Consider the following 14,387-nt stretch of genomic DNA (forward strand, 5'->3'; position numbering starts at 1 on the left):
TTTCAGTTTTGCCAAACAACAGTCATGTTCCTAAGCCATTGCATTTCCCAGGCCACTAGGCACATTACTATTAAAATCCAGGCAATTCAGACTATCCCATTCCCCCAAACCCCCCAGGTACTGAGCAGTTTTCTGAGCTGTTTGGGATATTGCAGAGAATGGATACCCCAAGCCTCCAGCCTTTTGCAGCCCATCTATGACTGCCTGTACCTCCCAAAATAGCACCCTTCCGCATCAGAATTAAAAGTTGTATAGTTCTGAATAAAGTATCATTGCTTCCACTGAATTCAGAGGTGGGGGAGGGAAACATGTAACATCAAATGCATGATTGTTAGAGTTAATGGAAAAAAAGACAAGGGGTCTTGAAAATGTTGTTGAAACTCCCATTGCTAACGCAGATTTTGAGTTTTTCGTAGATGGCTTCAAGTACCATGAAAATATGCAAGCAAAAACCAACAATGAGGTAACTGGACAGAAACCACATTTCCCCTAGAAAATCTTTGTCCTGGACTGCCAACGGGACTCTGGGATCAAAAGGTACTAATGCTGTCAGGACGGATGACAAGCTTGCTATACTGGTGGCTAGACTCATGGACAGACAAACAAGGCTCTAATGTACGCCTAACAATGGACTAAGGGAACAGCCCGTTTACCATGAAGAATAAAAGTCCTCCCCTCTGGCATTAGAGGGACATATCTGGGTCAGTAATGATGTGTACAAACAAGAGTCGAAAATGGGAGAGTAACGCAATTCTAATAGTATTACAACACATCATTCTTTCTGCTCCATTACAATTCACAAAGCAGCAAGTTAGCAGTAGAAAAATACTATTTATTCTTCTTACTGGCAAGTTTTCTTGTACTTATGTTTCTAGATATTTTGACATTCTTTCTTGCTTATGTACTAGACATGTTTTTTAAGGATTCGTGTTTTTTGCAATATCATAATTTGCAAAAGATTGTGCACAAGATGTAAGCACAGTATGGTTTACTATAAAATGCTTGTTGAGTTATGATTGGATGTTGATGGAGCTCGTGATCAACTCCGGACAAATGCTGGACATTTTGCTATATAAACTATGCAATATTAATGTGCTTTAGAAGAGCTTGGAGACATCACTTGGTGTTTTTCATTGTTTTCTTCTCTGATGCATTTAATAATAATTAGGCATACCTGATTAATAAGGCTAGGATACACGTTGAGTATCACCTAAATTGAACATATACTTTAACAAAAACTGTTGGGCGTATAAGCGCTCCATAGCCGTTCCAATGACTATCGCTCCTGAGCTTTCACAGAGGAGCAATAGTCAAGGTAAGAAGCACTTGGAGATTTCAGCTTTGAAGCATGTAGAATGCAGTTCTAAAGTGTAGTATAGTCTGTAATTAAAGGGGTTGTCTAACTTCTAGTTGTTTTGCTGCGGCAAGTGAATGGAACCGAACCTGCAGTACCAACTAGGGTCACAGCGCAATGTACAGAGCTGTCTGCTTCTGCAACAAAACAGCTAGAAGTGGGACAACCCCGTTAAAGGAGTTGTCCAGTTGTAAACTAGTGACAACATATCCATTAATTAGGCTATCAATAGTAGCTTGTTCGGGGTACTCTGCTCGAGGCCCCCCTTTTCAGCTGTTCACTGGGTCAGTGTGTTTGTGAACTGAGCTGATTTCTACAGGAAGCAGACAGTTCTGTTCTCACTGCAGTGGCCAGGTTTGATATTGCAGACAAAGTTCCCATTGAAGTGAATAGAAGCACTGCGTGCAATACCAAGCCTCGCCACAGCAGTGAGAATAGAGATGTTTGTTTCCTGCAGAAATCAGCTCAGTGCACAAGTGCACCAGCCTAGCAAACAGCTAGCCAGAGGGACCCTCACTGACCTACAATAGATGGCCTATCCTGCAGATAGACCATTGATAGATGACAACCTCTTCAATAATCAGTATAAGGTAAGTAATGCAAGGTAATTACGTTGCGTAGATTAATTCTATATATAAATTGCAAAGCAGACACGGTCGCCATAGGCGCGATCGCCATAAGGCAGGCACAATCGCCATCGGCACAATCACCGTAGGGAAGGCGCAATGGCCGTAAGCCCTGGAAATATGCAGTCAGCCAGACAATAAAGTGGAGGAGCGGTCACTCCTCCCCAATCTGGGCTGGGTTGAGTGGGTGACATATTAGCCTGCCAAGAACAAGCTACTCCTCCACTTTATTGTCTGGCTGACTGCATATTTCCAGGGCTTACGGCCATTGCGCCTGCCCTACGGCGATTGTGTCGATGGCGATTGTGCCTGCCTTATGGCGATCGTGCTTATGGCGACCGTGTCTGCTTTGTAGACCTTCAGGTATTGTATTTTTGGCTTTTTCTGTGAATAATGTCTTTGTTTTTTCCCTCACCTCTGTGATTTTATGTAATTTATAGTGAGTTAGCGTAGGTACTGACGGAAGCGGTGTGGCCTCGGCGCGGCCCGTCAGCCTATGCGTTTTGGCCAAAATGCAGTACCAACACCCGCATTTTATTAGTATGCATTAGTACTTTTGTATGTAGTTTGCTAGTTGGTGGGAGAGCCCAAGATGTCAGCCAGTGTGGCCCACTTTAGAGATACAGGGCAACCCGCTGTTATATCAGCCAGGGTTGATATCCTGTATGGTGGATCACCATCCATCTATGGCTGGCATCTATGGTATCGTTCACATGTGCAGGCTATTAGTATATGCAGTCACTCCTCCCCAATCTGGGCTGGGTTGAGTGGGTGACTACATATTAGTCTGCCAAGAACAAGCTGCTCCTCCACACTATATTGTCTGTCTGACTGCATATTTCCAGGGCTTACGGCCATTGCGCCTGCCCTACGGCGATTGTGCCGATGGCGATTGTGCCTGCCTTATGGCGATCGTGCCTGCTTTGCAGACCTTCAGGTATTGTATTTTTGGCTTTTTCTGTGAATAATGTCTTTGTTTTTTCCCTCACCTCTGTGATTGTATATATAAATTGCTGTTGACAGGTGGAAATACGCTTTAATAAACCGACAGAATTCTAAATTTATGACTTGACATTATTTTTACATTTTTCAAAAGGCAAATAGTAATTAACAAATGTTGTAAAATGCATCAGAAGCCGGTTACATCTCTATAGTGGGAAGGTGGCAAGTACAAGCATTCTGTGTGGTTATGTCCCAGTGCTAACTTGTTTACAACTTCTTTTATCCTAGTGGGACTATCACTTTAAGACGACGTGAAATACCCCTGCTGGTTGTTCGGTCCCCCATGGTTTATGTTATGCCAGCAGACGCAGCCCTCAATGTCATTTGCAGTTGTTATTATGTACTGAGGAGGATATCGTAACTCTCTCTTATCTTTCATGCTAATGCAATTTCACTAATGATTTACACTGAATGAAACAGACTGTGTAATCAGCTGTTCCATGCCTTCATTATGCATTAACCTGGTGTGCGAATGAATTCAGAGGCCTATATGCTCCTCCTTAATATACATCTCGGATAGCATGTTATGCTCCTTGATACTGACTAATAAGTAAATGATGAATATGTACTTGAGTGTTAAAACAGCTATCGAGTTGAGTTGCCTACCGGCGTGGATTACAACACAAATTAGAAAAAGCATCCTTTTGGAATTCATAGAAAGCAGCTTTTTAGCTTCTGAACAGCCTAATGCAATTCTAAAATGACAGCCTTGGTAGATTATGTCATAGATACAGGGGTGAACAAAAATATGGAAATGCTATACAAAATGCATGGGATTTTAATCACAAGTACTGAGCTGCCCTTTTGACCTCAGCTTGGCTGAGCTTTCCCAATAAATTTGTGTTTACTTCGCCTCTTGCCCTGCTCTGGGTGGTTTTGTGAGCCGGCTGGTAACAGCAGCTGAGGGGCTCAAACCCCTGACTAATGGAACCTTGTTGCTCAAGCAAATGTTCACTTCAGCCCGCAGCATTTGTTTCATATTGCCTGCACTTAAAAGCGGTCTCTACATGTATTCTTGAAATATAATTTATAATCCTATGTAACTTAAGGCATGCATTTCATAGGGTGTTTCCATATTTTTGTCCAACCCCTGTATGCTCTGCTCCATGTATCATTTATTTTTTGTATATAGAATATGTAATATGTGATGGTCAAATACCAATGTACATACTGTTTTATCGGTTATACTTATGAAAAATCAATTTAGATTTAAAGGGGTTGTCCCGCGAAACAAAGTGGGGGTATACACTTCTGTATGGCCATATTAATGCACTTTGTAATGTACGTTGTGCATTAATTATGAGCCATACAGAAGTTATTCACTTACCTGTTCCGTTGCTGGCGTCCTCGTCTCCATGGTGCCGTCTAATTTTCAGCATCTAATCGCCCGATTAGACGCGCTTGCGCAGTCCGGTCTTCTTCTTTTCTGAATTGGGCCGCTCGTGCCGGAGAGCGGCTCCTCGTAGCTCCGCCCCGTCACGTGCCGATTCCAGCCAATCAGGAGGCTGGAATCGGCAATGGACCGCACAGAAGACCTGCGGTCCACCGAGGGTGAAGATCCCGGCGGCCATCTTCTCAAGGTAAGTAAGAAGTCACCGGAGCGCGGGGATTCAGGTAAGCACTATCCGGTTTTTTTTTTTAACCCCTGCATCGGGTTTGTCTCGCGCCGAACGGGGGGGCTATTGAAAAAAAAAAAAACTGTTTCGGCGCGGGACAACCCCTTTAAGGTCCATTTACACGGGACGACTGTCGGGCAAACCATGCCCGAAACTCGTCGTTGTGTTTCCTTACTTCTGTGCTCCTGCACGGGAGCTAGCAGAGCTGTCTCACTCACGGAGCGGCCAGCAGGGGGGTGTGGCAGTGCAGGAGATTTCTCTCCTTCCACTCCCCGGCCCCTCTCCATTGAGATAACACAGCAGATGTTCACTAATGAACAGCTGCTATTTAAACAGAACGATGAGCGATAAGCTCATCGTTCAGTTTAAACTTGTGTTATCTCAATGGAGAGAAATCTCCTGCACTGGCCCCCTCATCCTGCTGGCCGCTGCATGTGCGAGACAGCTCTGCTAGCTCCCGCGCAGGAGCACGGAAGTGAAGAAACACAGGGACGAGTGTCGGGTATCATTTGTAAATGGACCTTTAGTCAGAATAGCATTGTAACTAATTAAATTAAAACTTCATACATATGCTATATAGCTCAGTGTTGCATGGATTTATTTATATGGTACGCACAGCTTCCTATGTTCCCATACTAAACTTCTGTATGTCTCCGATATTATACAGAGGCATACAGTAGATACACTTCATCATATGCAGTTTTATCTCTGATTCACTCCATGTTTGTAGCACATATGCCGGTAAAATATTCCATGTAGTCTAATATGCCCATGGACTTTGTAGGGTAAATGTGGGTCAAAAAGGGTGTCTTTTTGGTACAGGACTTGTGAGTATGCTTTGGCATTCAGCAACCCAGCAATCGTGTCTATGAGAAGTCTACAGAAGACTATATAGTTTGGTGTCCCATGGAATGTAAATACCTTTGGAGTATGAGTTTATCCTAACTGGATTATTCTCCATAAGGGCATAGCCTTTAGTGCAGAATAAGGCACCTCGTGGATCTATGTTGAGTGCCTATAGGCCCATAATATATGAGCTAGATGCCTTATGTGCTACTATACAGGGTGTGTGCACACAATGCCATGTGTAAGGATATTAAGAATAGACAAAAATGTCTACTGGCTAAAAAAAACCCTTTTTTTTCACCTAGCCTCTCTAGCTATTCCAGTCCTTCCATATATTAATTTAGTAGCCCTTCTTTAACCCCCTCAAGCACTGTAACATCTTTCCTGAGCACCGGTGACCAGAACTGTACACAGTATTCCATGTGAGGCCTGACAAGTGCCTTATGTAGTGGAAGAATAATGTTCTCGTCCCTCACCCCTATACCTCTTTTAATGCACCCTAAGACTTTATTTGCTTTTGCAGCAGCTGACTGGCATTGATTGCTCCAGTTAAGTCTACAGTCCACTAATGTCCCAGGTCTTTTTCCATCTCACTTTTCCCTAGCAGTACCCTATTTAGTGTGTATTGGTGACATCCGTTTCTCCTGCCCATGTACATGACCTTACATTTATCAATATTGAACTTCATTTGGCATTTATCTACCCAAGCCCCCAGTTTATCTAGGTCCATTTGTGGCCAAACATTGTCCTCCGTTTTTAATCATCCTGTATAATTTTGTGTCCTCTGCAAATATTGATATTTTACTGTACAGCCCCTCTATCAGGTCATTGATAAATATATTGAACAAAATGGGGACTAGTACTGAACCCTGTGGCACCCCACTAGCAACAGTCGCCCAATCAGAGAGCGATCCATTTATTACCACCCTCTGCTTTATATCTCCAATCCAGTTCTTTACCCAGCTACACATGTTTTCTTCCAGTGCAAGTTGTCTCATTTTATATATTAACCTATTATGCAGCACGGTGTCAAATGCTTTAGAAAAATCCAGATATACAAGATCAATAGACTCTTCCAGGTCCAGCCTAGAACTTACTTCATTTTAGAAGCTGATCAAATTGGTCAGACATGATCGACCCTTCATGAACCCATGCTGATGAAGAGTTATACCATTGTTTTCCTTGAGGTATTACAGGATGGCATCTCTTAGAAACCCCTAGAATATTTTTCCAATTATTGAAGTGAGACTTACCGGCCTGTAGTTACTAGGCTTTCTTTTAGACCCATTTTTTATTTTGGAACCACACTGGCAATACAAAAAATCCAGTGGTACAACCCTGGTCTCAATAGAGTTCCTAAATATAAGCAATAATGGTCTAGCTATCATGTCACTTAGTTCCCTCAGAACCCTTGGGTTTATTCCATCTGGGCCCGGCAATTTTATCCCCCTGCATCTCGTGTGACATTTATTTTTCCTTCATGAATACACTAGAGAAAAAACTATTTAATAGATTTGCCTTTCCCCCATCATCTTCTATGATTTCTGCTCCATTATTTGGTGAAGGGCCAGTGCTTTCAGTGCAAATCCTTTTACTGTTTATATAATTGAAAAATAGTTTAGGGTTATTTTTGCTCTCTTTGGCAAGAAGTCTCTCTGCCTACTGTTTTGCAGTTTTTATCTTTTCCTTACATAATTTGCTCTTTTCCTTGTATGATTTTAGCACTTCTTCGTTGGCTTCTTGTTTTAATAATTTAAACGCTTTTCTTTTTTTTCGCTTATTGCTTCCCTTACAGTCTTGTCGAGCCACATTGGTTTCCTCCTACTTGTAGTTCTTTTATTTTTAAAAGGTACAAACTGCTCACATGAGGTAATTAGAATGTTTTTAAACTTCTCCCATTTGTCGCCTGTACTAATATTTTTGAGGACGCTGTCCCAATTAATGTTGCAGATAGTAGTTCTGAGCTGATCAAATTTTGCTTTACTAAAGTGTAGTTCATTTATATATACTGGGGGATATCTACATAGTGAATACATTAAAAAAAAATGTCCCTTTAAAGGGTTTTCCAGGAAGAATACTATTGATGACCTATCCTCACAATAGGTCCTCAATAGTTGGGGTCAGTTGCTTGGGATCTCGACTGATCAGCTGATTGTGCGTCTGCTAACAGTGCCACAAATACACATGGTTCAGAGCGGAAGTCTCTGCTCTAACCTCTGTGTACTGACCGGCGCTTGTAACAGCAGGCACGGCTAGCGTTGATTTAATTGAGAGCTGCACTTGCAGTTACAAGCGCCGGCAACTTCAGAGAGTTTAGAGCAGAGACTCTTCTGCTGCCTCTGCTCCGACCTCTGTGAAATTGCGGTGCTGTCAGCGGGCGCACAATCAGCTGATCGGTCGGAGTCCCGAGCGACTGACCCCAGCCGATCAACTATTGATGACCTATGCTGAGGATAGGTCATTAGTAGTATTCTCCCTGGAAACCCCCGTTTAAGTTAAAAAAGCAGCCCCCAAAGGTGATCATAGCCTTTAATGGGGTTGTCTCATTTAGAAAACGTATTTTCAAATATTCTGTAAGGGATTTCTGAGCTAATAGCATGGAGTCTATTCAGAACCCTCATTTAATAGCTGGAGTGGAGAGCAGCTACAATGAGCATCTCTTACTACGCAGAACAAAGTGTGACTATTCTTTACACAGAGAGCCCATTGACTTTAAGAGGCACTGTGTAATGTTCTGTTTGTTTTGCAGCGGCATCGGAGGGGAACTAATCACTTTGTTTTGGATTCCCCTACAGATTATAGCTGATTGTTGGGGGTCCTAGTAACAGCACAGAAGAGAGCATCACTGGGACATAGTATGTATCTTTATGATTTTGACTGAAATTCTCAATTCCACGTTCTTTAACCCCTTAACGCCACAGAACGTGGTACTTTATGCAACAGGCTGTAGCCTTTAGTCATGCGAATGGTGCAGGTTCAGAAGTGAGCCAGCGCCATGCAGAAGCAGAAGCCAGCTGTTACTGTTAACCGACCTCCAGCTGCAACAGGGCATGAGGACAGCGACCCCTGCTGTTAACCCCTTTTGTGCCGCGATCTATGTAGAGCACGGCATGTAAAAGTTTCACAGAGGGGAGTGCTTCCTCTGCGACGTCATCGGACCCCTGCAATGTAATCGCGGAGGGCTGACGGGTTGCCATGGCAACGGGATGCCAGATACTGGTGCCCCAGCATGCCATTGTCTAGGATCGCTATTACAAGCAAGAAGGCATTGCCTTACAGAAGTCCTGCAATGCTTTATCATAGCGATTGTAGGTGTCATGGTTCAGGTTCCCTACAAGGACATAGAGAGTGTAATAAAACAAAAAAAAATTGTGTAGAAAAAAAAAAAACCTTAACCATCTTTGCTCATTTTCCCCTATTCATATAAAAGAAATAAAAAAATTAAAGAAAAAACCCACGTTTGGTATCATTGTGTCCATATTGAAGTGTATTTTAATTTGAGCATACTATTAATCCTGTGCAGCAAAAAAATTAAAAAAACAGAGGCAAAATGCTTATTTTGTTTGTTTTACCTCCCAAAAAGGGCAATAAAAGTGATCAAAAAACCAAAATGTACACCAAAATGATACAAATAAAATCTACAGCTTGTGACGCAAAGAAACAAGCCCTCACAGAACTCCAACCATGGAAAAATAAAAAAAATAATGGGACTTTGAATGCAGCGATGTCAAAATAATTATAATTTCCAAAGAAAGGGGTTTTATTGTGGAAAAACTTTCCCCCTGCCAGCCAGCCAAACAATGTGCCCTTGACGTGCGCTGCGTCGCAGCAGGGAGGGGCAAAAACTTACACGTCACAGTGGGGAGGAGCCAAAAACTGGGGCGGGGTCAAACACGGCGTGATGCTCGCTCGAGTAGCGAGCACCATTAAAGGGGTTGTCCCGCGAAAGCAAGTGGGTCTATACACTTCTGTATGGCCATATTAATGCACTTTGTAATGTACATTGTGCATTAATTATGAGCCATACAGAAGTTATTAGAAGTTATTCACTTACCTGTTCCGTTGCTAGCGTCCTCGTCTCCATGGTGCCGTCTAATTTTCAGCGTCTAATCGCTAGATTAGACGCGCTTGCGCAGTCCAGGTCTTCTTTTCTGAATGGGGCCGCTCGTGCCGGAGAGCGGCTCCGTGTAGCTCCGCCCCGCCACGTGCCGATTCCAGCCAATCAGGAGGCTGGAATCAGCAATGGACCGCACAGAAGAGCTGCGGTCCACCGAGGGAGAAGATCTTGGCGGCCATCTTCAACCGGTAAGTAAGAAGTCACCGGAGCGCGGGGATTCAGGTAAGTGCTGTGCGGATTTTTTTTTAGGTCCCTGCATCGGGTTTGTCTTGCGCCGAACGGGGGGGCTGTTGAAAAAAAACAAAAACGTTTCGGCGCGGGACAACCCCTTTAAGTATGCTAATACTCGAACGAGCATCAAGCTCGGAAGAGTACGTTCGCTCAACTCTAGTCGTTTATGCTGTATGATTGACACTGTAAAAATAAACAATGACAACATTAATGTGTTTTCTTTCCCTGCTTTCAAAAAAATAAATAAATAAAAGTTTTACAATACATTATATACACCCAAAAATGATACCAATAAAAACTACAGTTCGCAATGCAAAAAACAAGCCCTTATACAGCCATATCGACAGAAATAGAAAAGTTATGGATTTCGAAAACTGGAGATGAAAATCCCCCAAAAATCGTTGCATCCTAAACGCCAAAATAGGCCATGCACTAAAGTGTTAAATTAACCACTATATTATTTGTAGCATAGTTCTATCCGCAGACAGCTATGGTATAAGGAAAATGTGTAAAATTGCAATTTTGATAAATCAAAGTATCATGAAACTAGGTAAATTATAGGTAGGCCCCCTGCACATGGGCGGAAATTCCGCAGCGGGATTTCCCGCAGAATTTCCGTCCAAGGAAGCTGCCATAGGATTGCATTAGAAAACGCAATCCTAGGCAGATGGCCGCGATTTGTCTGCGTGAAATTACACGTGGAAAACAAATCGCGGCATGCTCTGTTTCGAGACCCGCACAGAAATGTCACTCCGGGGCCGCCGGCTTCGCTCTGCGCATGTAACAGTTGGACGCCAGCCGGTACATGAGAGCCAGAGCCGCGGGAGCAGGTGACAGCTGCGTCTGTGCCGTAGATCCGGAAGGCTTCCATTGGCTTCAATGGAAGCAGTGGGAGCCGTCTATAAGGGAGAACCACACAAAAATGGAGGATGCTGCAGTTGTTTCCCCACGCGTGCAATCAGCATGACGGGGAAAAATGACATCCTTAAGGAATTTAATTACCTGCGGGTGCCCAAAGATTCTCTATGGGCATGGAGACCCGTGTGGATTTAACAAGTCTATTTTCTCGTGATATTGGGCTTTAGGCCAGCTTCACATGATCAGATGTTTATTGCAGAGGATCCGCTGCAAATAGCATACATTGAAAGGTATACAAATCAGCTTTTTCCTTCACTCTCGCAGAAACTAATTGCGTATTCCGCGAGTGGAGGAAAAATTGCAGCATGCTCTATTTTGCAGCAGTCCGTGTGGACGGCCTCCATTGAAGTCAATGGAAGACGGACAACCTGGAGCGAATCCGCAATTGACATTGCAGATAGGCTGTGGGTACACGCTTCCTCACCTAGTGACGGAACGGGCAAAAGTAGGTATGCGGGGTTGCTGGCCGCGGTCAGAGCCAATGCCGCATGCGGAATCCAGCTTTGCCGTGTGCAGCCGGCCTTATTCTGTGTTTCCCTAAGGTGTATGTATGGTCACGCATTTAGATGGGACATGAGCAGCTCCACAGAAGTAAACAGAAACCTGTAGGAACCAAAGTGATGGAGCTGAAGCGGCAGGGACTAAACGGTTGAGTATAGGTTAGTTTATTACAATAATGCATTCCTTGCATTTAGAAAACTTTATTTATTGGACAACCCCATTAACCCCTTAATGACATGGCCTATTTTGGCATTGAGGACCAAACGATGTTTGGTATTTTTTCATCTCCATTTTTCAACAGCCATAACTTTTTTATTTTTCTGTCGACACGGCCGTATAAGGGCTTGTTTTTTGCGTGGCGAGCTGTAGTTTTTATTGGTACCATTTGTGGGTACAATAGACTATATTGTAAAACTTTTATTATTTTTTTTATGATCTTAGGGAGAGAAAACGCATCAATTCTGCCATAGATTTTTGCGGGTTTTTTTAGAACGTTAATTATGCAGCATAAATGACACATTACATTTTTTTCTGCGGGTCGGTACGGTTACAACGATACCAAAATTGTTATATTTATTTTAGGTTTTTCCACTTTTCCACAATAAAAGCCCTTTTTTGGAAATTATTTTTTTTTCTAAACTCATTGCATTCAAAGTCCTGTAACTTTTTTATTTTTCCATGGACGACGCTCTGTGAGGGCTTATTTTTTGCGAAACGAGCTGTAGTTGGTACCATTTTTGGGTGCATATGTTTTTTTTATCACTTTTATTGCGTTTTTTGGGGATTTAAAATGCAAAGAATTAGCATTTTGCCTCAGTTTTTTAGCGTTTTTTTTTTTACGCTTTTTGCCATGCAGGATAAAAAGCATGTTCAATGTATTGTACGTGGCGTTACGGACGCGTCGATACCAAATATGTGGGAATTTTATTTTTTTATGCTAATATAAGAAAAAGCATAAAAAAGGGTTTTTTTAAACTTTTTTTTTACATTTTTATTTTTTGATCTTTATTTTTCTTTTTTTCACAACATCTGTGTCCCTCTGAGGGACTTTCACCACTGCACTCCAGATCGCTGCGATAAGGCATGGCAGGGCTACAGTCACATAAATTATTTTAAAAAACACAGCCTGCAAAAATTCTAGCAAATTATGTCATTTTCTGATGATACATTCCCTTTAAGTTCACATAAAAGAAATATTCACCGTACATTCTAGTAATTTCCATATATATTAAATAGAAATATTCTTCTCTACCTCAGGTTGTGTTAAAAGAGAATTGTTCACTATTTCTCCCCTCATTTAAATAAACATAAGGGAGTATAAAGATCATCTAAGTAACCCGAATAGAAAAAGGTGAGTCAGGAAGGGTATTGTTTCTTCTTAGGGAGAGCACCTAGAAGGTGTGAGGAGATTTAGAAGGCTATCCATGATCCTCTGGGGGATATGCAAATGCAAAGATGGAACAATGCCTCTACAGTGCCACCTACTGGAAGGCAGCATTCCTGTAAATCAATGTCAGATTTTATAACAAGCCTTGCAGCAATGACTGGGAAGGAAAAGAAGGAAAAGATAACAGAAGGACAGACTGTTTTGGGGTGATTGTGCCTCATCCGTGGGCAGTAGGGTTCTGTCTCCTCACACATTCTAGGTGCTCTCTAAGGAGAAACAACACCCTTCCTGACTCTCATCTATAGGCTTCTCACTAGTCAAGCCAGAAAGACAGTAAGAAAAGTATTAAATGCTGTATTTCTAAGGGACCCCATAGACCACATGTGTCAAACACAAGGACCGCGGGCCAAATCCGTCCCACTGCCTCGTGTTATGTGGCCCGCAGCGTGCCGACGTCGCTCACCACTGCAGCGATTACCAGCTGGGGTGCCGCAGCTCCTCGCTGGTAATCGCGCTGTTACCACTGATTCCGACGCACACTGACATCAGCGTACAGCCAGGATCCTCCTCCCCGAGTCTCCTGCTCATTAGTTCCGCAGGAGAGGACTCGGGGAGGAAGCTTGCCGGGCTACACACTGCCTATTACTGGGGGAGGGGCTGCTTATTAATGGGGGGGGGGCTGCTTATTACTGGGGGGGGCTGCTTATTACTGGGGCGGGGGCTGCTTATTATTATTACTGATGTGGGGGCTTATTACTAAAGGGGCTTATTACTGGGGGGGGGAGCTTATAATTATAACGTTGCTATGGGGGTTAATATTACTAATTGGGCCACTGTGGGGTTGTTATTTTTACTGGGGCCACTATCAGGGTCACTATTAGGGCTCATTCACATGGGTGTAATTGTATTTCGGTCGCACAAATACGCTGCGCATTTGCGCAATCGAAAATCGCTTATGCCTGTATATTTGCATACGTAAAAAGGAACGCAGATGGGCCCATTAAAATGGTGCGCAAATATGCAGTGAATACAGAGGTTTCCTGCGCATTCACCATGTATTTGCGCGGCCCATTCACTTCAATGGCCTATCGGGGTGCGCAGTACGCAACAAAATAGGTCATGCTGTGTGAAAATATATATTATGTGAATGACTCATTGAAATCAATGGCTTCTATTCACTGCATATTATGTACGCAAATACGCTTGTGTGAACAAGCCCTTACTATACCGTCTTAGGCCCCTGCACACAGGCAGAAATTCCGCGGCGGAATTTCCCGCAGAATTTCCGCCCATGGAAGCATTAGAAAACGCAATCCTATGCAGACGGCTGCAATTTGTCTCGCACGGAAAATAAATCGCGGCATGCTCTATTTCTGTGTGGGGCAGCTGGCACATCACAGAGCCGGAGCCGCGGGAGCAGGTGAGTGCCACGCTGGTTCCTGCAGGGGCTCGGGTCGGGTCCCGCTGCGAGAATTCTCAAGCAGGATCCGACCCGGCCGTCTGCAGGCGGCCTTACAATCGGCCCTTTGAAGGTCACCATAAGCCTGATGTGGCCCTTGGTAAAAATAAGTTTGACACCCCTGCCATAGACAGTAGTGTTGAGTCGTCTGAAGCTGCCAATTACATTGAGGCCGGATGTGCGTCCGTGGTTGACTCTCTAATGTGTATGGTGGTGACTCAACTTTCCCTAACAGATGATGTCCTGGAAAGAAGAATTGCAGTTGCTGCATTTAGGTGCCCGGTTCTTTTCTTCCCTGGGAGATAAGCCACTGCCAGAGCTATCTGGCTG

The sequence above is a fragment of the Eleutherodactylus coqui genome, chromosome 8, assembly GCF_035609145.1.
Source record: "Eleutherodactylus coqui strain aEleCoq1 chromosome 8, aEleCoq1.hap1, whole genome shotgun sequence".
In the NCBI taxonomy this organism is placed as follows: domain Eukaryota; kingdom Metazoa; phylum Chordata; class Amphibia; order Anura; family Eleutherodactylidae; genus Eleutherodactylus; species Eleutherodactylus coqui.